The 24,923-nt window shown below is 41.6% G+C and overlaps 3 non-coding genes across 3 annotated transcripts; 1 reads left to right on the top strand and 2 right to left on the bottom strand.

Annotated features, from left to right (window-relative positions):
• Positions 1-3,545: 3,545 nt before the first annotated feature.
• On the bottom strand, positions 3,546-3,618 carry TRNAV-CAC (transfer RNA valine (anticodon CAC)). Its single transcript has one exon. It is a non-coding gene; the product is annotated as a tRNA-Val (tRNA).
• A 7,992-nt stretch (positions 3,619-11,610) lies between these two features.
• TRNAV-AAC (transfer RNA valine (anticodon AAC)) lies at positions 11,611-11,683 on the top strand. Its single transcript has one exon. It is a non-coding gene; the product is annotated as a tRNA-Val (tRNA).
• A 7,127-nt stretch (positions 11,684-18,810) lies between these two features.
• On the bottom strand, positions 18,811-18,884 carry TRNAI-AAU (transfer RNA isoleucine (anticodon AAU)). Its single transcript has one exon. It is a non-coding gene; the product is annotated as a tRNA-Ile (tRNA).
• Between the last annotated feature and the right edge of the window lie 6,039 nt (positions 18,885-24,923).

The following is a 24,923-nucleotide window of genomic DNA, read 5'->3' as shown; positions in this document are numbered from 1 at the left end:
CATGTTTGATTCGGGGAAATATCATCTTCTCTCAGGTAGGTAAGACTTTGAGGATGCATTTAATGGTGATTGACAAAGGGAAAGCGATAGAATCAGACAGGGAAGGGAGGGGGCTAATTGGAGAGCCAGGAGAAGGGCCAGCAGTGGCTTCCTTTTTCACACCTCAGAATGAAGAGCATGGGCAAAAACACCTGAGGAGAGAGGCGCTAAGACGTGCCAGTGTGCCTGGAGAGTAAGACTGAACTGCAGAGTGATGGGCGAGAGTAGTAGGAGATGAGACCAGAAGAGGAGAGAATGTGTGGGTGATGCTGGAGCCTCCAGTAGAATACAATATCTAAACCAGGGTACTTCTGTGTGTAAAGGAGGTGCTGAAAAATAGTTAATAGGCGTTAATTGATCTGCATCAGGTGTAAACTAAGAAGTAACAGATGTTAAGTGATCTACATCAGGTGTAAATTAAGAAGTATTATTTATAGGCAAAATTAAGGATTTTTTGAATTGATTCTAACAAGAATGAGAATCTATGGAAAGATTTTAGGCAGAGCAGTCACATAAAGAGAGTTTCAGATGATCTTCCAGTTTCAGGCACTTGGGAGGCATTAGGCAATTACAGCAACAACCCGTTACTACTACGAACAGCAAAAAAATTCTGCCTTCATAGAGGGTGGAAGCAGATATAACTAATAAACATGAGAAAAATGGGAATTACATAATGTATATGGGGCTGTTAAATGTGATTGAAAAAATAGAGCTGGGTAGGGGGAACTGTAGTGTTGGGTGAAGGCTGGAATTCTAAACAGTTGTAGTGTAGGCTTATTAAGATTTTGGTAACACGTTTGACTGGAAGAAGATGGCAGAGAGCACAGCCAGTGCAAAAGTCCAAAGCTGGGTACTTGCATGGAATGTTTGAAGAATAGCAGGCGGGCCCATGTGGCCAGAGCACAAGTGAGGGAGAGAATAATGGAGATGAGATAGAGAGAAATGGAGGGTTAGAATGTGTAGAACCTTGTAGGAGATCTTGGGAATTTGGCTTCACTTCAAGCACAATGGGGAGCTATTGGATAATTCTGATTTTAGGAGAGACAAATCTGACACGCTTTAAAGTGACGTCTTTGGTAGCTCTTCTGCAAATACACTTTAAGGGAATGTATTAGATTGAGTTCCCTGAAAACAGTCCCTGGGGTGTAGTTTTTAGGAAGGAAGAATATCGGGAAGTGCTTTCAGGAACAATATACAGGAGGAATTCAGAGGATAAAGAGCAAGTGTGAATTGTGACATCCTTGTAACAGAGGCCTCATCCAATCCCACATGGAGCTCTGGAGCTACAATGACTCTTCAGAGTTGTCCTGAATTGAGACACAGGAACTGACTTGTATCCACTCAGAGACCTGTCTTTAGATGTAGGCTGCTCCCAGAGAGAGGGTGTAACCTTAGACAAAGTAGCTTCCTTTAGTTGAAAGCAATTCCTGGGAGGAGGTCAGCTTTGAGCTATCAGCAAACTGCACTCCAGGCTGCTGGGAGAAATGGGTGCCTTGCACAAGAAAGTGGTGGTTCTGGGTGGTTCCACTCCAGTTCACGACTTGTGCTACTCAGAGCCACTTCCTTTACATCATCCCGTCTGGGAATAACTTCTCTTGGACTCTGGTTGGCCAGGTTGCTCACTCTTCCTGAGTAAACTAATAAGAAGCAGGTGGCTACTTGGTCTCCTCCAGAGAGGTGTTGCGTTAAGGACTCAGCCTTGGTCTGTACAGTTGGCACGTTCAATGTTTGGTGATGGCAATAACTTGATCAGCCTTGATGAATAAGACCCCTGGTTATTGGACCCATCCCTGCCACCAGGCTACTCCATTCACGTGACCAATTTGCCAGCCCTGGAGTTGCGAATTATTAAGGCTGGCTGACAATAACTGGCAGAAGCATTCTGGTTACTTAGTTGTTTAGTACTTCTTCTGTGGTGGATGCACTCTGGTGGAAGTTAACGTGATAGAAAGATCTTCTCACTTTGTGCCCTTTCTGACCAACCAGCCCAACTATAGTCTCTGTGCATGAGTTCATGTCTATTCTGACATCCGAAAGCAGTAGATGACTAGGTTCACTGCCCAAAGCTCTACCTACTAGGAGTATTCCCCCCTCACTACTATCTTGCAGAGATATTACAGGATGGGGAGTAATGCATCAGCACTTCTCCAATGCTAGTAGCCTGATAGCACTGTGTTAGAGAGATTCATTCAAGGACCTACTCAACACTCCCAACCCAGGCACTTTAGTGTAAGGCTTGAAGATAAAAGACAGGGCTGTTTTTCTGCCTAAGAGGCAAAACAACAAATATATAGCCTGAATACGTTTCCTAATGTTGTAAACCGATTCACATTCTTACTAAGTCCAGGCTCATGCCCCAGCAAAAGAGACCTTCTTGTTGAGTTGAACCCGAGCCAAAGAGGAGCTACTTATGCGGACTTTGAACTCAAATGAGGACACACATGAAGGACTCAGCCACTTGCAAAGAAAGACTGTCCTTTATGGTCCGTGTTCTTGAGTAAAATATGATACTAACACACACAACTAAGTCACTATTAATCCTTTCCCTGTCTTCTTCATCGCCTCCAAAAAAAACCAGCAAATGACCCCACTTATCTAGAGGATGCGGACTCCTTTCTCCTACCGGGAATGGTCTTGGTCAGAGCTGGATGATCTCCACCAGCTGGATGCTGAGTCCTGGGAAACGTCCAGCAAGAACACCTGCAGGTCCAGGTTCCTTGCGAGGACCCCAGCGACAGACGTGCAGGGAAACACACCCTAACCCCATCCTAAATCCACCTGGAGCATCCTGGACTAAGTGGAGCCTCGCGTTGATCCCACTGAAGCTAAACCAGTGAGTCCTGGCGCTGCGGGCGAAGCATGAGCGCCCTGAGCCAAGCCTTGGCCTGGAGGGGCGGGTTCAACCGAGAACTCCGCTCCACCCCAGCTTTCCGCATAAGCGCCCCCCAGGAGAAAGGCGTTGATCAAGCTGGCTGCGAACGGAGCTCCTGAGGTCTTCCTGGGGACCAGGCAGTGGGAGCATCCAGGCAAGGAGCCGTCAAGAGAGGCAGGGTCACCAGTGGGCTCTGCTACGTTGAGATGTCCCTGCAGAATCTTGTTTTATCCATGTTCCTCCCCACAAACCCCATACTTTTCTTCTCCCTCCGTCCTCAAATGTCAGGAGATGCCTGAAAATATTTGTCCGGCAATAAGTAAATTGCTGGAGAGATTGGTAATGTCCACCCAAGTGGCCATCAACACTCGGTTTCAGATCTTTTCCTTTTAGGAATCCCGAGAGCGCTCAGGGGTAAGCTTTCCTTTCCTAAGAAGACGGACACAACCCTCCTCCACACATTCTGTTCACATCCCAGTTGACCACTGGCTGCAGGTGGGCGCCGGACGGAACAACCTTCCATTTTCTAGCAAAGAGCTCGAATGATCCTGGATCCTGCTGTGGTCCAATTTTAAATACGACTTCGAGGAAGTTTAGGAGAAACTTCAAAATGGAAGCTGTTTTTGAGCACAGCTGTTTCCGCCCGGTTTCGAACCGGGGACCTTTCGCGTGTGAGGCGAACGTGATAACCACTACACTACGGAAACCTGCGCGTTGCTTCGCTTTTCTTCTCTAATAGAGAATAGACATTTTTCTGGCTAGCCCAAGTTTGGTAACGTTGAATTAACCTTCTCTTTCAAGAAATTCTCAAGGTTACTGAGTTTATCTATTTATTCAAATTAATAATATTGTAGCAATGAGTCCCATCAAGGAAATACTGCACTTATCAAAAGAATCGTTTTCCAAACGCAGTACAGAAATTTTAGGCAGCCTCGGCACATGACAGCTTTCAGAAAAATTCCTCGATTTTGTCCTATTTGGGTTTATCTGACCTGGGAAGCATCTGTGAGCTCCGTCTCTCGGGTGCCAGAAAATGATTCCAGGAAAATAACCTAGGCCGGGTAGACTTGAACTCTGGAAACTGTCCGTTCTGTGCCAGGCAGCGTTTGGCCGATAGAAACTGAGGGGCGGAGAGGGGGATGTGCCCACTTGTCTGCCAGGCAGAGCGAGGACTGGGAACGGGGAGGGGAGGGTCGTACTTCCTATGACTGGACTCAGAGAGTCTAAAAGACGTCAAGTGGCCCCCTGACATGGAATGTGCGTGCTCAGTGTCCACGGCTGTCACTGTTTTATAACAGGAGGAGGACCACTGTGATAACTGAAAGGCAGACCACGGCTCATGGGTCTTGCCAGCAGCCTTTGGAATAGTGACTGGAACCATATTTCCAAACCTCGGCAGTGCCCAAAGCTCAGAAGGAGATTTCCTCTGATGCCCGTGAAGGCAGCGATTCCCACAAACGCGGTCTGAGATCACTCAGGAAATCTGAGGCCAAAAGACAGGGCTATTGAGTCGTATCCAAGCCTGGCCCTGGACGCGGGGGCAAGGGAGATCGGAAGACTCGGGAAACCGTCGCAAGGAAAATGAGACCATTCAGAAATCCTTCCTGGACGGCATTAGATTTCCAATTTGCGGGGTGCCTGTGCAAACGAGACTTGAAAGAGAAGCAGAAGGAAACGGGCCCAGAGGATTGTGTAGCTCCCGGAAACCAGCCCAGGGTGACTCGTGATCAATTTGCATAATTCGCGTTCGTTTACAGATTTTTAGTAAAATGACAGGATAGAGCAACTTTTCTCTTTCAAATATTTTATATATTATACAAAGATTGTGCTTCCCTTAGCAGTTTCACATTTGTGTGAGAGTTTTTTTTCACAAGCTAGTGAATTTTTTAAAATGAAAGTTTGTAGTCAGTTCAGCTTCTCATGTTTCCACCTAAATCCTCACATTTCTTTATATACTTATATTAGAGACCAATGATGTGGATGGATCAGTAATTAACATCTGAATTATTTTTAAGTTTACTTAAGAAAAATAAACTGAGAGCACTGGAACAAACTTTTAAATAAATCATAATATATTTTCACTCTGTCAGAAAAGAATAACTCACTAAGAGGAGAAACCTGTGTTAATATGTAGGATAAAACCGTCCAGCAGAAAGGTGCAAAAGTCAAAAAAGTAAAAATGGAAGCAAGAATTTAACAAATTTATTTATTTTAAAAATTATATTTAAGAGGTGGGCCCCGTGGCCAAGTGGTTAAGTTCACACGCTCCACTTTGGAGGCCCAGGTTCCCCAGGTTCAGATCCTGGGCGCGGACATGGCACTGTTCGTCAGGCTACGCTGAGGTGGCATCCCACATAGCACAACCAGAGGACTTATAACTAAGAATATACAACTATGTACTGAGGGGCTTTGGGGAGAAGAAGAAGAAAAAAAGAAAGAAGATTGGCAATAGATGTTAGCTCAGGTGTCAATCTTTAAAAAAAAAAATTATATTTGACCAAGAAACTATAGAAAACTATATATTACAACTTATAAAACTAAACCAGATAAGTGAGGCTCACACAAATTGCCTTGAGAATTTATGAAAAATTCAAAGGAGGAGAAAATCCTTGTAAGAGTGTGGTCTTGGGGGATGGGAGGCAGCATGGAATGTCTCTAGCAGCGATAACTCTGAAGCCAGACTTCACTGATACTTGATATCAATTCTGTGATTTATTTGCTTTGTAGTTTTGAGCAAATTGCTTAGCCTCTTTCTGCCTTGGATCCTCCAACATAAGAAGCCCTGTGAAAAATGCTTGCCGCATGGTATGGATTATTATCTCACATAGGACTGGTTACATAATTTGTCAGGCCTAGTCCAGAATAAAAAATGAGGGTTCTCTCTGAGACTAGGAAAGTCTGCACACAGGCTGCAGACCCAGTTCATGCCAACAACTGCAACCTCAGTGCAGAGACTCACTCACTACTCAGATAGAGGTGGGCAGGGGTGGGCCTCCCCTAGCTGCCCACCTAAGGAGTGGTGATGTTGCCTTCTCCACTCTGGGTGGGAATGTTGGACCCAGAGCCTAGGCCCCACCTGAGGTGGAAGGTGGAAGTAGTCATGGGGCTAAGCAGGTCAGGCAAAGCCAGGTGTGTCCCAGGGCCAGGTAACAGGAGCAGGTGGCCCAGAACATATCCCAGGGAGGTAGGGAGACAGCAGAAGGCAGACCACATGCAAAAGTCCAAGCCCCCAGTGCATGCTCCACTGTCTCATAGACATCACTTACAAAAACACAAATTGAAAGGTAAAATTATTAAGGATTTCAAGACAGTGACCTCAGAGCATCAATCCCCAAGCACAGGGTCCTTCTGAAAGTGAAGATCTGTGTAACTGCACTGGTCTCATCCATGAAGCTGATCTTGGGATCAGCATCTTGGATCCTAAATCTGAATGGGTTCCTCCACCAAGAGAAACAGTACAGCTTCTATTGCTACCATTTATTGCTTTATAAAGCTGCCTGCATCTCTTTTGATGGAGAGACAAACTTTATTTCCAGGCATTTCAATACTTGAGTTTCTAGAGCATGCATCTGGAAAAGATTCACGTTATTCCTCCATGTCTAACTTGCAACGTTTGAAAACACTCTGGAGAAAACTTGAAGTCCTATGAGCCACTCATCAGACCATAAAACTGGTAGGAGTCACATTCTACTAGCATCCTTGTGTCTGGAGAAAGAAATGAACAGGTTATGGATTCATTCCCACAACGTATTGAGCACACCTGTATTCCAAGTGTGTGAAGGTTCTGAGATGTGGAAAGAATGAAGAGAATTTGGAGACTGCTGCAGCTCCTAACACTTGCTTGTCCTTTCCTCTCAAGCAGTAAAAGGATAGGGAGAAGGACAAAGACTTTGATGCCTGCATTGCAACTTGTTTAAAGCTCCTGGTTCCTGAGGTCACTGAGTAAAGCAGACATAAGAAAGTAGGTCTGCCTGGATTTCTCTCTAGTGGAAAATAATCTGTACACTAGAGGGAAACTAAGTCTTCCAAGCCCTGTTGATGGATCCTTGGCCCCGTTTCACTCTGATTTCATGGTTTTGAATATCTTCTTCTTTGCTCTGAGACTTTCTAGGAATGGAGGAAGAAAGCCCCCTTTGAAATATTTATTTTGTTCTTGGGTCATGACCAGAGAATTTGAGTGAATTGCCCCTTATAAGTGAGGTTCATTACTGTGGAAGTTGAGATTTTTTTCTTTATCCTCTTACCAGGGGAAGGCAGGGATTAAGAAGAGTGTGATTTTGTTGAAAAATGACCTAAAGAGACAATATCATAGACACAATTCTATAGATTGTGAAAAGGAAGAGTTGTATTGAGAGCACTGCGGGTAAACTGGGTTGTTAGATTAGAAAGTGGCTTGATAACTTAAAGTCAAGGGTCAAAGTGAGTACATTTTCTTTACTTCTGCAACAGAATATGTAGTTCAGGCTGGAAACAGCAGGGAAAGCCCGTCTGAGAATTTACCCTTTGTCCTAACTCTAGTCTTCATTAAAACAAGACACCCATCGTGTATGTCTTATGCCAAGTGATTTCCCATCATCTCTAGCTTTTTAAAAGAAGTATCATAAAATTAGTGTACGTATTTTATTGCGAAAAAACACAAAAAACAGAAACAGCAAACAGTTTTGGGATGGGAGTAGAATTGGGAAAAGGATTGCCCCGTACTGGTGTGTGTGTGTGGTGGTCACTCTCCATTAAGCACCTGGATCCTCTCTCTTTCTCAGAGTGTGAGCACTGACACTGAGTGTCCGTGTGCCAGTCCAGCACTTCCCCTTTGCCTGGTGAATTAGTATGCTAGGGTTGCCATAATAAAGTACTACAGACTGGGTTAAACAACAGAAATTTATTTTTTTCACAGTTCTAGGGGCTAGAAGTTCAAGATCAAGGTCTCAGCAGATTTGGTTTCTTCTGGGCCTCTCTCCTTAGCTTGCAGATGGCCACATTCTCAATGTGTCTTCACATGGCTGCCTCCTCTGTCTATGTGTTATCTGCCTCCTAATCTCCTCTTCTTAGAAGGATACTAGTCCTATTGGATCAGGGCCCACCCCTATGACCTCATTTTATGTTAATTACCTTTTAAAGGCCCTATGTCCAAATATAGTCCACATTCTGAGGTCCAGGGGGTTAAGACTTCAACATATGAATTTTGAGGAGACACAGTTCAGCCCATAACACCTGGTCTTTTCTTGTTTACCTCCAATGCCTCAAATTCACCTCAAATTAATGGACAGCGGTTCAAACTGATATTCCTTACATTTTTGTTTTAATCATTGTAGAACAAACTATGTATTTTATTCACTTATTTTTTTGCTAGTCTGCCTCCACCAGGATACGGGCTTCATGAGGGCATGAGGTGGCTTTTTTTTGCTTCTTCTTTTTTTAACCCTGTCCTACCACATGACTTAGAGCAGTGATGACTTCCAAATAAAACATCAGTAAAGGGGCTGGCCTGGTGGTGAGAGGTTAAGTTTGCACATTCTGCTTCGGTGGCCCGGGGTTTGCTGGTTCGGATCCCGGGTATGTACATGGCACTGCTTGGCGCGCCATGCTGTGGTAGGTGTCCCACATATAAAGTAGAGGGAGATTGGTAAGGATGTTAGCTCAGGGCCAGTCTTCCTCAGCAAAAAGAGGAGGATTGGGAGCAGATGTTAGCTCAGGGCTAAACCTCCTCAAGTAAAAAAAAAAAATCAGTAAATATTTTGCAAACCCTCTCCCAAAGTGAGTGCTGTTAAACTTTTGTATGTTTGTCAATCCAGACTATGAGAACAGATATGCAACCATAAATATTAGGAATCATATGCAACCAACGTCATCATCTGCTCTGAAAAATACATGTCTAGGGACCCCCTTATTTTACATAATATACCTAGAAGTGCAGAGAAGAAAAATAAAGTGACAAATATATGCTAAGAGGAAAGATATTTAAATGTTGCAGATTTGACCAGAAGATATTTTGACTTGTCTTAATAAAGAAACCATCAAATTTTCAAGATTTTTATTTGTTTTGTTTTGTTTCCAAGAATATATGAAATATACATCTCTCTTCTTTCTCTGAACCTCTCCACATTTTGGATGTTGGCTTTCTGACCTTCTAAATCAAAGATGAGATAAAAACCAGAGATGGAATGAATATTATGCAACTATGAGATGTGATAGAGTAGACGTACGTGGAACAACACATGTGAACCTTAAAAATAAAATTTTTAAAAAGATTTTTAACACAATAAACGTTTTTCTTTTATTATACTAATCATTCTGTTCTCTGGTCTTCAAAATCTTGCTGCTGCTCTCCACTTTCTCATGTTTGTCCTTGTGCATTTATGCCTTCAACAAGCCTAATATTTCCTATGGTGTAGTTTGAGATAGAGAGAAAGCAAATGCTGTGCTTAATTTGCCATAATTATAATTAGGCCCATCTCTGACTGACTGTGAGACCCCAAGGATTAGTAAAATAGTAGGTGGTGATGGTGCACCACCATTTATTTGGGATCAAAATAATAAAGAGACAAGAAAATAATTTTTATGTCAAATTTTCCTGTCTCTCATTTCACCACTGGCCACTTCAATCTAACGAGGTTAAGCTGAAGAAACAAATGTCACATTCAGGACATGATCAGTACTTCATTGACAAGCTGTTGCTATTTCTGATCGCTCTTCCTAATTTCCGACAAATGCTGGCTCGGTGACCACCATCCCCCCTCCCCTGCTGCTCCAGCTTCTCAGAATATAGAGCTAAGGGACAGGATCCACATGAGCTCCACTTTTAGGAGCCACAAATGAGACTATCCTCTATCCCTGAGCATTAATTTCTCTCCCTGGTGCTGGACTCAAGGCCTGCTCAGGCCATCTGAATCCCTGGCCTCCTCTTTGTTGGCCAAGCAATAGATTCATCCCAGGGGCAAGGGAGATTGCCAGGGAAATATTGCCCTTTAAGTAGAAATGCTCAGCAAAGAAAGCTGAAGACCAATCTCCAATAAGTAAATATGCGTGTGGTGTTCACCGCACAGTTCTTTCAAATGTTGGGAATGCTTGAAACATTTTTCATAAAATATTGGCCCTCTTCACTCATTGTCTACACAAAAGCCAAGAGGTCTTTGGATCAGGATGGAAAATGTCGTATTCCTCTTCAAATGTTCAATTCTTTCCCACCCATCAGATTCAGATTAAATTTAAAGTCCATCCTGTGGAGGGCTTCCTTTATCTCCCTGATCCAGCACATGTTATTTTACTTACACTCAGTGAATAAATTTCCATGAGGAAAAGGAATAAATAAAGTTTCTCTCTGATTCAAACCTACAATTGGAGCTCCTCACACCGCATTCACCCTCAGTCCCATGTTCACCCAATGCAAGAACCCCTCTCCATTCAAAGCTCTTCAACCACTTCATACTTTTTATTTCCATCAACTAAGTCATCTCATTTCCCCCAGCAAGTGTTTTCTGACCATTAAGCCTGGAGGGGATGTTTCTTTTCTGTGCTCATGTGAGAAAGTCCTGTGAATTTTACAGTTGTTGTTCCATGCAGTATTCTCATAGTAACTAAATTACTATGCGCAAACTTATCATTATGATCAGCTTAGGTCCCCTTTCCCTCCTTCTAGTTTGTCAGTTCCTTTAGGGCATCAGATGCCTCCAGTGAGCAGAATAGGAGTGGGCTATTCAATAGTTTCTTTAAAATACACATCAAACCAAATTGCTGAGAAAGGTTAACAAACACACACATACTCCTTATCTTAATAGCTCTTTATCTTGCTGATCTGATCTCAAAGCAAAAAAAGGTGGGGCTAGGATCGTGTCAATGAGAAACATGTCTCTCTCCTCCACTATTCACAATATTTCCATTAGGTCACGTTTTAGCTGCCACAGGAGGGAGCCAGTCGGGGATCTATCTCAAAGGCCCAGACGCCTCTGTCCTGTCACTAGTTTCTCACGACTACTTTGGGGACACTTTTTGCTTCTGCAGCCTGAGAACCTAGTAAAAGGCAGATGGCTTGCAGTGTCCGGGGTAAAGAGGGTGACTTAGGAGAGTTGAAATGTGGTGAAAAACAAAGGAGAGTCAGGTAAAATCACAAAGGTCATCTTCCTGCTATGAGACCCTAACGGACATCACACACCGAGTTGACACGTTCCAGAGCAGTAAACGTGAGTGACGCAGAACAGAAGAGGGAAGCTCGTTTGATGTCTACTGGACTTGATTCCACTTCCACAAACTTCCCAGCCACCCCCACCACCCTCGCGTGACCGACAACGGGGCACAGTCCTCCACCTGGCCCTCTGCCCCTCAGTCTCTCCCTTCATTGCCAGAGGAAGTCCCCTGAGTTCAGCCAGTTGGTTCTGGTTTCTAAAGGATAATTTTCAGTCATCGAGAGATGAAGATCAGAGAGTCTCACAAGCACAGAAACGTACTAAAGCTTATCGAGAAATTTCTTGAAATAAAATTTCCCAGAAGCCAGCCTAAGACTTCCCTGCCCGGTGCTTGTAAAGTAACTGGGGCTCCGGGAGTAGCATTTGCCTGACTATGAGTTATGGCGTTTAGAGGTTGTTGATTCAAAGAATCGGAAAGTGTACAGGGAAAAATAGTACCTCAACCAAGAAAATATTCCGAAGGATAGGTTTACGATTCATTTTAACTAATTCAGGAATTTAAAAAGTGCGGACAGGGCAGTTTCCGTAGTGTAGTGGTTATCACGTTCGCCTAACACGCGAAAGGTCCCCGGTTCGAAACCGGGCGGAAACAGCTGGGATCGCTGCCAGTAGTTTTTCTGCTTGAATCTGTTCATATTTCCACCAAGTAGCAATCATCCCCCACTCCTTTTGCAGCCCAGCAATCTCAGTTACAAGAATGATAAAACAAGACCAGAGCTGAAGCTTGCTTCTTCGCCCGTTCAGCAAGCAACCGTGTCTTATCTATTCCGTTGGGTTAGAGAAGATACTGCGCTTGGCTGCTGTTACTGTCCATCAAAGGAGGCGCGGTCCCCAGCCATTATGGGCAGGAACAGAGTGAATACCACCGAGACGGGGTGTGGTTGATGAATGCAAGGAGGATCAAGAAGCCAGCTGTAACTGGAGGGGCAAGAGTCCAGTGGACATTAGTTCCTGTAGGCAGACAGGTAACAGAATGGAGGGCAGAGATCAAGCGGAGCCTTATCATTTCTTGAGGACGTTGGTCTTTACTCTGATAAAATGAGGAGACTTTGGATTTTAAGCAGGGAAGTAACTTTACACGACTTGAGTGTTTTGAGAGAGCCCTCTGCCAGCTCTGTGGAGAATATTTTTTATGGAGAAAAGAATGGAAGCAAGGAGATCTATGAAGTCCCTCTCATCATGCTACATATCAGAGGTAACTGTGGCTTGCACAGGATGGTGGTATTGAGTTGGTGAGGAGGAGTCACAGTCTGGATACATATTAAAGATAGGTTCAAGAGAAATTCCTGAGAAAATGGATGTGAGGAGCGAGAGAAAGTAGAATCAATGATGACTTTGAGGTGTTTTGCTGAAAATTGGAAGGATGGAGCTGCCATTAACTGAAATGGAGAAGATTGGACGTAACAATTTTATTAGGGAAATAATGTGAGTTCTGTTTCAGACATGCTAATTTTTACATGCCTAGTATAAAACCCTCAAGTCTAATGCTAAGGAAGGAAGTGAATATACAAGCTTGGAGTTTAATGGAGTGGTCTAGACTGCAGATACACATTTGTGAGTTGTAGTCACATAGATGTTATTTAAGTTATGAGAACAGATGAAATAGCCAGGTAGTGAGCATATATAAAGGAGGTCCAAGGACAAAGCCCCGAGACATCTCATTATAAAAAAAAGAATGGGTGAGAAGAGAGGAAATAAAAGATGTTGAGAAGGAGAAGCCAGTGAGGTAGAAAGATAATCAGGACAGCGGTATCTTGGAAGACAAAAAAAGAAAATATTTTAAGAAGGATAATTGCCTATGGCCCCTGAGAAATCAAAGACTTGGAAGAGATCATTAATTTTAGCCATTTAGAGGTCACCGGTTATCTTGACCAGAAGTTTCCATAAAGTAGTAGTGCCAAAAAACCTGAATGTAGTGAGTTTGAAGAAAAATTAGAGGAAAGAAACTACAGATAGTAAATCGTTATAGTTCTCTAGAGATTTTGTATGAGGTCATCTGAGAAATAGGGCAGTCGCTAGAAGAAAATGTTGAGGCAGAGAAGCCCTTTTAAGATAGAAGTCAAATAGTATATTCTAATATGAGATTCATCCAATAGTCAGGGGAAGATTGTTCTAGTCAATGCAGATAAAAATCTCTTTTAGTGATTAGCAATACTGATAAGAATACAAGAAAATTCCTCCTCATGAGGATACTGAAGAATTTTCCAAAGTTCTATAATAGCAACATGTCACAAATGGATTCTAATTGCATGTTTGTCTTTTCTGTTATTTTCTCTTTTCAGGACAAAGATACATGAAGACTGGTTATAGAATTATCCTAAAATTTAAAATGGGGGAAGAGATCATGAGATGTCTATTTCGGAGTAACAGACTTGGCAATCCACTAGCTTGCCATGTCATTAGCTTCATTTAATAGATGCTGCTCCACCGTCAGCCTGGATCACAAAAGTGCCACATGCTTTTGGAGGGTGGCCATATTTTCCAACATGTAATAGTGACTCCCAACAGCCTGCCCTATGTGACTGGAACAGAGCTCTCAAAGGCAGCCAATCCATGGGCTGGCAAGTAACCTGTAAGAAGACCTATAACCTGATCCTCAGTAAAAATCTCTGCCCCAAATGTGGTTCAATTATTTAGATATGTGGACCACATGGATTTTTTAGCGGGTAAATCGGAATTGGAAAAAGTAAAGATAATCAGACAGTAGACAGAAGAGACATAACAGATTCAAAGAGAAAATGATGCTGAGAGATTTACTCATTCACGTTAATTCCTGATTTGCCAGCATATAGATCAATGAACTACTGCCTTTGAGTAGGTTCAAGATAATCTAGACCCTCTATACATCTTGTTAAATTAAGAGACTCTTCTAGCTGGAGTATAGGTGACCTTATCCCCAAAACCCTGATGGGGTAACTCCCACTCCACCTAGGTTCTAGATAATGGAGGGAGGGAAGGGAGATGGAGAAAGCTAACACCAAGTGTGTCCTCCTACAAACTTTTGTAAAAGGGCCATGTGCCTTTCCTGCTCTATTGGCCCAACATCTCTGGAGGCCCATATCTAAGGTGATGTTTGCTCCTCTCCCCACCTTCTCTTCAAGCAAGTGTCCTCTTTACTTTAGACAAAGAGAAATTAATCACTCATTGTCTATGAGTATACTATGAGTCAGATACTGCATTAGTCACTGGGATAACAGCTGTGAACAAAATAGACAGAAATTTCTTTCTTTTCTAGTGGCAAGTTTACAGAATTATTTGTGAAATGAAGTTGCAAATACAATGCTAGGTGATATGGTAATAAATGCTAAGGAGAACAATTAATCTGGGAAGGACATTAGGGGTAAGTTTTTATTTTCAATTTCTAAATGGAGTATTAGTGACATTTGAGCAAAAATTTGAAGGAAGAAAATGAATGAGCCATGAGAATTTCTAGGTAAAGTCATTCCAGACATAGGATATAGTGCCCGCAAAGACCCTGAGGTGGCATTTACTTTGCATATTTGAGGAACAGCAAAGAGGCTAATTCTGCTGGAGTAAAACGAATGATATTTTAATGTACATATCAGTTACCTATTGTCACAAATATACTGCTTAACAAATGATCCAAATTCAGTACCTTAAAACAATTAGAATCTACTTACCTTGCTAGTCTATGGTTTACTAATACAGGTTGGAATTGACCAGACTGTTTATGTCCCAGCTGGGCTGACTCACATGTCAGGTGAACAACAGACAATCAGCTAATCTTCATACATTACTTATTTTCCAGTATGCTAAACCCAGGCAAGTTCTCATGACAATGGTTCAGGGCAAAAGCAAGCAGGGGAAAACAACCCCCCTCCTGTAACAAGTATATAAGCAATTATAGCAAGGTTGTAGGAAATAAGGTTAATATACAAAAGCCAATAACTTTCCTATATACCAGAAATGAACAATTGGAATTTGAAATTAAAAACCAATATGATTTACATTAGCACCCCCTAAAATGAAATAGGTATAAATCTGAAAAATGCTGTATAAGATCTATATGAGGGAAATTACAAAACTCTGATGAAAGAAATCAAAGAAGAACTAAACAAATAGAAAGACATTCGATGTTCATGAACAGAAAGCCTCAATATTGACAAGATCTCAGTTCTTCCCAACTTGATCTACAAATTCAACACAATCTCAATGGAAATCCCAGCATGTTGTTTTGTGGATATTGACAAACTGATTCTAAAGTTTATATGGAGAGGCAAAAGACCCAGAATAGTCAACACAATATTGAAAGAGAAGAACAAAGTCAGAGGTCTGACACTACCTGACTTCAATACTTATTGTAAAGCTACAGTAAGCAAGACATTGTGGTACAGGCAAGACAATAGATACATAGATCAATGGAACAGAATAGGGAGCCCAGAAATAGATCCACACAAATATAATCAGTTGATTTATGACAAAGGAGCCAAAGCAATACAATGGATAAAGGACTGTCTTTTCAACAAATAGTGCTGAAGCAACTACACATCCACAAGCAAAAGAAATAAATATAGACATGGATTTGACACCTTTCACAAAAATTAACTCAAAATGGATCATAAACCTAAATATAAAACACAAAACCATAAAACTCCTAGAAGATGACACTGGAGAAAATCTAGATGATCAATGAATCTGGTGATGGCTTTTTAGATACAAGACCAAAGGCACAAACCATGAAAAAACATTCAATAAGCTAGACTTCATTAAAATCAAAAACTTCTGCTCTGTGAAAGACACTGTCAAGAGAATGAGAAAACAAGCCACAGACTGGGAAAAAATATTTGCATAAGATACAATTGATAGAGGACTGTTATCCAAAATATACAAAGAACTCTTAAAACTCAACAAGAATATGAACAATCTGATTTAAAAGTGGGCAAAAGATCTGAACAGACACCTTACCAAAGAAGATGTACAGACGGCAAATAAGCATATGAAAAGACGGTCAACATTATGTGTCATTGTGGAAATGCAAATTAAAACAGTGAGGTTACCACCGCACACCTATTAGAGTAGCCAAAATCTAAAACACTGACAACACCAAATGATGAGGAAGATGTGGAGCAACAGGAACTCCCATATATTGCTGGTGGGAATGGAAAATGGTACAACCACTTTGGAAGAGAGTTTGCAGTTTCTTACAAAACTAAACACACTGCTAGCAACCATATGATACAGCAATTGAGTTCCTTGGTATTTACCCAATGCAGTGAAAACATATATCCACAGAAAAACCTGCACACAGGTGTTTATAGCCATTTTATTCATAATTGCCAAAATTTGGAAGCAACCAAGATGTCCCTTAGTAGATGAGTAGATAAATAAAGTGTGGTACATCCAGACGATGGAATATTATTCAGCAATAAAAATAAATGAGCTATGAAGCCATGAAAATTATGGAGGAACATTAAATGCATATCACTAAGTGAAAGAAACCAATCTGGAAAGACTACATACTGTACACTTCAACCATTTGACATCTGAAAAAGGCAAAACTATGGACACAGTAAAAAGATCAGTAGTTGCCAAGGGTTAAGAGGAAGAGAGGGATAAATAGGCAGACCATAGAGGATTTTTTAGGGCAGCGAAACTTTCTGTATGATACTGTCATCGTAGACATATGGCATTATATGTTTGTCAAAACCTATAGAATGTACAACACCAAGAGTGAAACCTCATGCAAACTATGGACTTTGGGTGTTGGTGCTGTGTCACAGTAGGTTCATCAGTTGTAACAAATGAACCATTCTGATTTAGGATGTTGATAGTGGAAGAGATTGTGTGTGGCAGGGGAGGGGATATGTGAGAACTTTCCATTCGATTTTGATATGAACCTAAAACTGCTCTAAAAAATAAAGGCTATTTTAAAAACAAACAAAAAACGAAAACAAGCAATCAGAGAGAGCAAAGGGCTTATTCAAGAATCTTCTTTGTCAAGTTTGTTAACATCCCTTTGGCCAAAGTAAGTTGCAGCGCTCAGCCTAGAGAGAGTGGGAAGGCACTACAAGGTCACATGAAAAACAGCATAGATAAAGGGAAGGGAGAAGGAATGGGATCCTTAAGGCAATAAACCCACCACAAGGAGCTAATTATTTCTGGTGGATTTGATGCAGAAAGGTCAAAATAAAAATCATCATTTTTATTATGCAGTTATGTGCTCCACATATTCCAGTTTCTGACCCTAATTCCATCACCACCCCAGCCATAATCATGATCCATCTGCCAGTTACAGCATCCCTAAGACTCACCCATCCCTCACCCTGTCCTTAACTCCATCTCTGCTATTCATCCCATCACTGAACTGAAAGTTGAAGGTATCTAAGACAGATGGAAAGAAAACGAAAGAAAGAAAGGAAAAGAAATAGGAAGGAAGGAAGGAAGTGATTTTGCTTTTAGTCCAGAGTAAAATGTTGAGAACATAAACCAGTCACAAACTTAGGAAAAGACTGATTGTTCTGTAGCCATGATAAATGTAGCCACCAGAATGGATTTTAAATCAGTTCATTCTATCAATGATAAAAACATTGTGTGAACATACTCTTGCACGACAACCAATCAGTGCCAACACTTCTGAAAGTCAGCCAGTCAGGGATGGACTCACTTCAACAAACATGCCTTTGAGTGCCACCCAAACAACAGCATTCTCTCCCAAATAACCAGACTTCCACCAGTTGTGTCAGTCAATCCACTCAGCCTCTGACAGTCCTTGCTTCCCTAAGTCCCTTTCCCCTGAAAACATCATCCGTGGGCTCTCTCAAAGGAGCTGTGCTTCACCACACAGCTGTTTCCTTAAACAAGCTTTGACTTTGTGTTTCAAGTATTGAGGGGTGGTTTCCTCATCCTTTGAAAATGCCCCTTTGTCAAATCTGAAACATCTAAATTTCATTTTTTGCTGGGATTATATTTGTCATTAATTTTTCATTTTTGAAATTCTTTTATATTCTATACAATAATGTGGCCTCTGCAATCACAGCGTTTTGTCATAAATGGTGACTTTGGTAGGCTTTAGTTCCTTTATATAAAAGTACATTAACCAAATTCGGCAAACAAAATCCCAACGTTTGAAAACACACTCTGATGGTGAGGCTTCATACATTCACTACAAGTATTTGCCAAGTACCTACTTTTCGTTCAGAACTGTTCATGGTCCTAGAGATCCATAAGAAAAAAAAAAATCTGTCCCCTGGAAAAAGCTGACTAATCATTTTAAAAAGGGAGTTGGGGAGAAGAATAAGCAATGTGTCTGATGGTGATTATTTTGGAATAAGCAATAGCGACTTCAACAGTGTTGAAAAAGCAGCGTAAAGGACCAGGAGACAATCAAATAGATGAAGTAGGTAAGGGCCACACTGAGACTCCGTCACTGGACTCTGGGAAAAGGACAAGGAAATCGGGGCGCTCAGAGGCTCAGGGGCCATCAGACACATCTTTAATGCCACCTCTACTCTCCTTCTCTAATTTGCTAAAATTTCTATCTGAAAGTTTTATGACACTTTTTCCATAAGTTGTTTTTTTCTTTTATTTTTTCTTGCCTTTGAAGAGGGAGACAAGGAAGGTAAGTGCAACTCCTGAGGATTCAGAGATACAGTCAACATTTAATCCCAATTTTATGTCAGAGAGGTTACTTCCCATGTATGAGATGACTGAGCAAAGTTAATTTTTATTCAACAGAAAAGAACAAAAGAGGTACCTTCTTGGCCCGTACGGGGATCGAACCCGCGACCTTGGCGTTATTAGCACCACGCTCTAACCAACTGAGCTAACCGGCCACCTGATAGGTGTCAACTTTTAATTAAGAATGTAATAAGTATGGGCATTCTTCTGTTTGTTTAAAATCAAAGAAAATCTATCTTTTCCTTTTCCAAAGGAGACTTTTGCTTTTAATTTTAACCAAGATCAAGTAACATTGTTTCTTCTAGCCTCTCTTTTGCTTAAGATTTCCCTTTTCCGCACTCCCGCGAAAAGAAAAAGACAAGACGAAACTCTGCCTCTGGTAGAAGAGAACTTTGTCTCTGCTGGAAAGTCGACTTTCTCTAACTCATCGATTTCGTCCCGAGAAAACGCAGGGAAACATTCACAACAGAGGCTTCCTTCTTCCCACCCTGGGAAAGATCTGGAAGGAGAAGCTGGTTGTCGGAGATTTACTTCCGAATGGGCAGATTATGAAACTGACCCTCCAGCTGGAATGGCTGCTGGGTTTGGTCCTGGCTCCCGGCAGGAGGATTCCTCTCCGTCCCAGAAGGAAGGAAATCTCCGGCAGATCCGGATTCCTAAGGACTCGGGAGATGCTCCTTCTCTGCGCTCCCCTAACGACGCCCGGAGGTGTGAATGTCTGCAGCTTCCCTTTGCGACTTTATTATCATTACCTGCTTGTGTTTCTCTATCTTTTCCTTCAGGACGAGGACTGTGCTGTCTTCATTCCTCTCTTACTCTCAGAGCCCGCATAGCTTGGTAGGTTCTCAGTCATTTAATTTAACGAATGGGGGAAAGGTGTCCAGGATAGTCATTTCTGCTACTGATCTGGTCTTTGAAATCGAGCGCGAGGATACCCTGTCAATTCTCACCAGGAATTTCCATTTTGTCTTCTTTCCAGAAAGTCACTTTCAACAGAAATCAATTCACCTCCTCCCCGGTGGCGTGTTGGTGGGAGATGGTGGAGAAAGATGCCCTTTAATAACAGCTCGGAGATCTCCGTCGGCCGGAGAGAACTTTCCCTCCCAGTTCCCGCCGCTCTCGCTCCAGGAAGAATTCCAAGGACTTCCTTCTCAGCCAGGCTCCTTCCGCGGCTCTTCTCATCCGGCCGCGCCTCGGGCTCCTGGCGCTCAACTCGCTCAGCCTCCTGCAACCCAAGGGTTCCCAAGTTCATCTTGGTGCGCAATGCTTTTGACACACGAAACACACAACGACTGCGATACACCCGAGTTTAGCAGATGCAGGGGTGTGTGTGTGTGTGTGTGTGTGTTGGAGGAGACAAGCCTGAGCTCTAGAGCCCTCGCAAAGATCCTGGACAGGCAGCTCTTCCTCCTGGACAATTTCCCGGCAACTCAGCGTCCCGCTCCGAGTTTGGTGGCCACGTAGGCCAAGGCCATTTCGAGTGGAAAGAGGGATCCCGACCATTTCTGGAGTGACAATGGCACCCGCGAGCGCTCTAGATTTTCAGGTCACTTTCAAATTTCTTGGATTTCCATTCTGAAGGTAAAAAGAGAGACGCTCAGCTGGCCACTAGACCCCAGCAGCTGTGCAGACCTCCAAGCATTCCAGGGACGGACGTGTTAGACTATCCGGTCTGAGTGGGGTCTCTGAACCTAGTGGAGGCTGGGTCCAATAAAAACAAGATACAAACAAACGCTGAAGAACTAACAGAGCTTATGCGTTGTCCTCAGCCAAGTTGAGCTTTTAGCCTTCAAAATTTTGTTACCCATACCCCTCCCTCAAATTTTAAAGCTATACACCCCTGGACCTAGGCTCTCGTACTTCTTGCAAGGTCTTCCTGTGTCCCCATGAGTGAAATTAGTCGACAGTGGAATTTGCGTATGTAAGATAGAAAGCTATAAATATGAGCGACTCCTCCTAGCTTCACTGGACACTTTCTGTAGTCCCCTCAAACCCTACGCCTCACCACCGCCTGGACACACCCCATCCTGCCTCAACTTCACAGGCTTCCAGTCAAGTATTGCCCTTCAGTGACTGCTGATGGCTTCCAGAGCTCCTTCTTTGGGACTCATAAATGACCAGTCATGAATTGGTGAGAGCAGAGAGGAGATAAGGAGTGGAAATGTGTGTTGAGCTCATTGCCTTGTAATAAAAAATAATTTTAGTTTTAGAAATTTCTATTTAAATTAGCTACACCCAATTACTTTGTCAAAATCTTGATTCTGCTACAATTACACTGGCCCATTTAGTGATCCTTCAATATACCAGGCATAGTCTTACCTCAACATTTATTGTGCACTGGCTGCAACCTCTTCCTGCAAAGGCCTTCCTCAGATATCAAGTCTCCTTCCTTCTGTTCCTTGCTTCCTTATTTCCTTTCCCGCTCCCTCCTTCAGGTCTTCCTTTCTTACAGGTCATATGATCAATGAAGGTTTCAGTGAAAACCGCATTCAAAATTCCAAACAAACGCCACACTTTCAATATTACTTCCTTGATTAATATTTATCCACCACATTTATCAAGATCTCTATCTGAGATTTTTCTTTTGTTTATTGTCTGTCACCCCTCCTCTAGAATGCAGAACAGATATTTTTGTCTCTTTTGTTCACTGCTCTATTCCCAGTAACTAATACAAGAGCTTGACACATAGTATAAGCATTAGTTAAGTATTTGTTAGATGAATGAATGAATAAGTTAGTGAATTGTGCTTTCTTTACAGTAGGTAGGATGCTTGCCTAGTGAAAGGACCTACACAGGCATATTCCTGATTTCTCGTTATGCTGATGAGGCTAATGAAAAAGCTGGGAAAGAGTTAAGGTACTTTTAGATTCAAATGAAAAAAGTAGCAGGGCCCAAGTCTGGCATAAGGGATAGAGGGATATGCCGTGAGCCACTTTTGACTCTGTATGAAACACTCCATTGGAATTTTGTCTCTAGGCCATCAAAGTTTAATTAGAAAAACAAACTTTAGATAAATTAAATCTAAGGTGATTTGGTGCAGTCCAAGCTTCTCTTCTCAATTTTACTCACTCCCTGCCAGATCTTGTGCAGTATCATCATTTAAATATTGTCTATATGTCAGCAACTCACTCATTCATGTCTTCAGTCTGAACCACTTCTTTAAACTCCATGCTGGTGTATCAATCTGCCTAATTGATACCTCCAGTTGGAGGTCTTGCAAGACGCATCTCCAACTTAATATATTCAACATCAAACTCTTGATCTCTCCCCGCTCTAATACCTTCCCTCAGTTTATTCCGCTTCTCAATTAAAGACAACTCCATGCTTCCAGTTATGAGGCCAAAGGGGCTGGACTCTTCTTCAATTCCATACATCCCTCACTGCCCATGTAGAATCTGTCTATTTCTTTAAAATATGTTTAGAATCTAACCATTTTTCATTACCTCAACTGCTACTCTGGTGGTCCAAGCCATCTTATATCTGGCATGAAATTCTTAAAAAAAATTTTAATAGTCTTTCTGCTTTACCTTTTCTCCTCTACAATATTCTCCATGGAGCAACCATAGAGAATTTTTTTTTACCTTAAGTCACATGAAACCATTCTCTTGTGGACAGGCAAACAATGGCTCTTGCTTCACACAAAGTCAAAGCCAAAATCCTTACAATGATGTGCGAGTTTTTTCTGCATAGCTCATTACTTCTCTAATCTCTTCACCTTCTCTCCCCTTGCTCACTCCATTGCCGTTACAATTGACTTGCTTCTCCTTGAACACAAGATATGTTTTTGACCCAGGGCTTTGCACTGAGTAATTCTTTTCTCTGGAACAGTTTTCCCAAACATAGACATGACTTGCTCCTTCACTTCCTTCGAATCTTAGTTCAAATGCCACCACATCAGTGTTAATTTATCTCAACATTACTCCTAGAATTCCTTTTTTGCATTCTTGCTTTATTTTTCTCCATAGCACTTATCATCTTTGAACACATTACAGCACTTGCTTAATTTTTTTCATACACCATTTTTTCTCCTCACTGGAATGTAAGTTCCATGAAGAGACAGGGAACTGTTTGAGATTTTTTGCTTCTCCATGTCTTTATCTACAACAGTGCTGGCCACATAGTGAAAACTCAACAAATATTTGTTGAATTAATGCACCAAATTTATTGTTCAGGTTTGTATATTAGAAAAATGAATTCCGTTATTGATCTTCCCAGAGTCATAAAGATAATAAAAGTCATGTTTAAATCTCGCTGTCTGGATTTAACGCTTCCCAGCTTCTGATTGATTGTTGACCATAGTGACCTCTCTTTCTTGTGTGTCATAGGTTTGCAGACTTCAAAATCCTAACACTCATCTGGAAGAAATTCTTCCTATATAAAGTTGCATTATGACTGTTACTCATAACTCTCCTTGGTAAATGGAACAAGCCATTTTTGATTTAGAATAATAATGACCATTAGGGAAAATTTTAACATGTCAAAAACAATAAATTAATACATGTAAGAAGAACTCTAAAAAACAATTAGCACTACTCAGAAATGGAGTAAGCACATTCCACTCATCTCTCCCACTGAATACAATTGAGACTCTGGGACAGAATGAATGAAGCAGCTACCTGAGGACTCTGGAAAGTAAGTAAATGGTAGAGGCAGATTGAGGGAGAAAACCAGAACTAAAGTCTCACCAAACTGGCTGTGAGTTTCTCACTTCCTTTACTGAAGTAACTCCCAGACCAGACTCAAAGGCAGCCTAAAACCCAGAGCTGCTCCAGTCTTTGGGCAATCTTCCCTGTGGTTGGTGGCAACGGCAGCAGTAGCTATGCAAGCATAAAACTCTGAAGGAGGGGAAACCTCAACTCTGACCAGAGAAACTGCTTCCAAGAGTGTGGAGGAAATCTGAACTGCTTTTAGTTGCTATCTTCTCACTGCCCAGAGAAAGACTCAGTTGAGTGAAGTGCACAGCAGAGAATGGAAACTAAATCCGAGGTCTTCTAGCCAGAGAACTAGGAAAGGGACCCACTGAGAGCTGGAAAGTGGGAGATTACAGAAAGGATCTCCGAAAGGTGAACTCATAACGTTGTGTACGAACTTGGAGACTCAGTTCTAAGCTGTGCATGAATACATCTAACACTAAATGACATATCAAAAGTGTTTTTTTACTGCTATATGGAGATATAGTTTACCATAACGTGGATCCATTTTGAGTGTGCAATTCAATGATTTTCTTTTGTAAATCTACAAAGGTGTGCAAGTATTATCACAATGCATTTTTAGAATATTTCCGTTACTTCAAAAAGAAATTTCATGTCCTTTTGCAGTTACTTCTCATTCCATCCTCAGCTGCAAGCAACCACTAATCTACTTTCTGCCTCTAAGATTTGCCTTTCTCTGCTCATTTCATATCAGAGGAATCATACAATATATGGACTTTTGCATTGGTTTCTCCCAGTTGGCATAAGGTTTTTAGGGTTTATCCATGTTTTAGCTTGCATCAGTATTATATTCCTTTTATTGCCAAATAGTATTCCATTGTACACCACAATTTGTACACCCATTCACCCACTGATGTATATTTGGACTGTTTCCACTTTTTGGCTAATATGGATAATGCTGCTACGAACATTTGCATACAAGTATTTGTGTGGACACATGTTTTCTTTTCTCTTGTGTAGATGCCTAGGAGTGGAATTACTAGATTGTATAGTTAAAATTATGTTTAATCTTTTAAGAAACTGTAAAACTATTTTCCAAAACAGCTGCACCGTATTATGTTCTCTCCCAGGAATGTATATGAAGGTTTCAGTTTCTCTACACCCTTTGCTATTGTCTGCCTTTTATAATATGGACATCCTTGTGAGTATGAAGTAGCATCTCATTGTGATTTCAATTTGCATTTCTCATGTGACTTATGATGTTGAGCATCTTTTCATGTGTTTTGTGGACATTCATATATGTTCTTTGGTGACAAGACTATAAAAATCTTTTGCCCCCTTCTTAATTTGGATCATCTGTTCTCTTATTATTGAGTGGTAAATATTCTTTATATATTCTGGATGCAAGCCCTTAATTAAATATTTGACTTGCAAATATTTTCTCCCAGTATGCTGCCTGTCTTTTCATTTTTTAAATTCTATTCTCTGCAGTGCAAATGCTTTAAAGCTTGATGCAATTCAATTTACAATTTTGTCTTTTAT

The sequence above is a fragment of the Equus quagga genome, chromosome 15 (genome assembly GCF_021613505.1).
Source record: "Equus quagga isolate Etosha38 chromosome 15, UCLA_HA_Equagga_1.0, whole genome shotgun sequence".
Classification (NCBI taxonomy): Eukaryota; Metazoa; Chordata; class Mammalia; order Perissodactyla; family Equidae; genus Equus; species Equus quagga.
This window is presented reverse-complemented; position numbering and strand designations above follow the sequence as displayed.